We start from the raw sequence: 2,412 nt of genomic DNA on the forward strand, positions 1-2,412 counted from the left end.
TAACTCTGTCGGTTCCCAATCCATTATGCCCTGTAGCCTCTGGGTATCATACAGACGTTAGATAATGTTTTACCTGTATTTATACGAAATAGATACATTTTAACTTATAAGAATACGTCCATTTAACATATTGCCTAAAAAATATATTTAAAAAACAAATTATCTCGTAAAATTCTGTGTCCATCCGTTGCTCTTCGGAATTCCATTCTAATGAAGGCGTTCCATATCATTTATCCCCGGGATGCAGTTGGCTTAATGTTGCATATCCTGCGAACGTTAGATAATATTAACATGTTATATACATTTTTAAATTACATGAATATGTGCATTTGACTTAAATAAAATAATAATTGTTGTCATCGGTTAAAACCCTTATAACTCCTGTTTAATATTACTATAACATCCACAATGTTCAAACAAGTCCCCGCATCCCAAATCTAATATATACGTTTTCACGAACTCACCTTCAGAAAGCGGAAGGATTTACAGATGATCTTGTCCGATAACCATTCTGGGGCTGCTGTCCAGCATGTGTGTAACTGCGCTAAAACGATGCGAACAGAGTGGGAAACTATCTGTTTCACTAGACTCGTTGAGAAGTTTGCGGCCTTGGCTCCAAAAGTAGTGATAGTACGGAATGAGTTTACAGAGCCGGGGTGACGTTTTTTATTATTATATTTTTTTTTTCGGGCGCTATCCGGTATATTTGATTACTAAATTAGTGGGTTCAAACATTAGGATTGGGTGGTCGAGACAGTATTACCCTTTTGATATTCTAACAACCTCCGGGGGGCTAGCACCTCGATGCTGGGGGTCGGTCTAGACATCGCTATTATTTCTGGGCTGTTGACTTTTTAGCCCCCACATCCTCTGGGAGGTTAGCTAAATTAGTTTTGAAAGGCTGTTAATGAAGCGTAAGTGTCCGTAAGACCCAGACACACTTTTTTGTTTGGGGGGGGGGGGGGGTAGGCCTCTGTTTTGCAGGATATTGTAAAGAGAGAGAGAGCCTTGAGCGCAACCGCATAGCCATTCATGAACACACACCCCGCCCCGTTGTCTTTGTTTTGAAAACACACACACATCCACTACCGCACACGCACGCACACACACGCGCGCACATGGCTTTTCCGCACGTTTTTTTCTCCGGGGCATGCTTGGTGATAGATGGAAATGACTTATTCCTATCGTTAAAAGGTGAGATACAATTTAAAACCATTTATTTAATTCAAAATATTTAGTACATACAGTTTATAGCCGGTCATAATTAATGTATTTTACTATGCTTTTCTTACAGATATAGGTCCTGGTTAGCCCTGACCATTATCCGATCGCTAAGACGCTTGCACACTCCCTCAAAGCTCCGTAAATTTCCCTCCATGGGTAGATAATCCGTCCGCATGTAAATCCTGGGTATGCCCACAGCATTAATGAATAAGATGGGTAGAAAATGAATCTGTTTAAGTCATAAGTAAAGGCCTTTCATAAAGAGGCTGTCATGATGACTGTGCCCATATTTAACACGTATTGCTTGTTACCTAAGACTATTGTTGTACATTGAATATTCCACTAGCAGATTTGTGTAGCATGCATCTCCACTATATCTGTCATGTTACTGTGGTCTTTTTAAAAGTCAATAAACATGTGTGTAAAATGTACACTTTTGTTTCACTGTAGATTTGTTTAAGCCCACCTAGAAACACGTGTTTTATCCCACAGCCTTAATGAATAAGATGTGTAAGAAAATGAATTTGTTTAAGTCATAAGTAAAGGCCTTTCCTAAAGAGGCTGTCATGATTGACTGTGGCCCATATTTAACACGTATTGCTTGCTACAGAAGACCACTGTTGTACATTGAATATCCATTCATCCTTGTTACACCTTTATGTGTTGGCTCTCTATGTCTGTACATAGTGTGAAATGCGGTTTCACTAAAGTTATTACACCCTAAACCTTAATCTGAAATTACCTTTAGGATCTTTCTTTGGGGTTCTAATCTCCCCGGTGTACATGCACCGAACAACCATAGGCTGGAGCCACCTGGAAGCTCGGTGCATGTACATATAAAGACAACTAAATAGGAAACTCAACAGTGTGTTAGGCCTAGAAACATTATTTAGATGGCTGTTTTATTGTTGTTGAAAGCTTGAAATGTACACAATGCGAAGGGACCCTGTTTCTAACACACACACGCACGCACACGATCGCACATTGCTTTTTCCGCAAGTTTTTTTCTCAGGGACAGACTGTGGTAAGAGTGAAAAACGAGAGACTTCAGGACGTCGTTAGATACTGCTTTTAAAAACATCTTTATTTCATTCAAAAAAATCATGTACATACAATTTATAGCCGTTCATAATTAATGTCTTTTACTATGCCTTTCTTACAGATACAGGGGCCTGGTATAGCCATCCA

The 2,412-nt window shown here is 39.4% G+C and overlaps 1 long non-coding RNA gene across 2 annotated transcripts; it reads left to right on the plus strand.

Annotated features, from left to right (window-relative positions):
• The first annotated feature begins 486 nt into the window (after positions 1-486).
• On the plus strand, positions 487-1,828 carry LOC112076677 (uncharacterized). 2 transcript variants are annotated; one of them, XR_011477453.1, is made up of 4 exons: positions 487-721; positions 824-1,194; positions 1,295-1,489; positions 1,785-1,828. It is a non-coding gene; the product is annotated as an uncharacterized lncRNA (long non-coding RNA). The 2 variants fall into 2 exon arrangements; XR_011477452.1 differs by lacking the exon at positions 1,785-1,828 and having other exon boundaries at positions 1,295-1,655.
• The last annotated feature ends 584 nt before the right edge of the window (positions 1,829-2,412 follow it).

Source organism: Salvelinus sp. IW2-2015, linkage group LG4q.1:29 (assembly GCF_002910315.2).
Source record: "Salvelinus sp. IW2-2015 linkage group LG4q.1:29, ASM291031v2, whole genome shotgun sequence".
NCBI classification, from domain to species: domain Eukaryota; kingdom Metazoa; phylum Chordata; class Actinopteri; order Salmoniformes; family Salmonidae; genus Salvelinus; species Salvelinus sp. IW2-2015.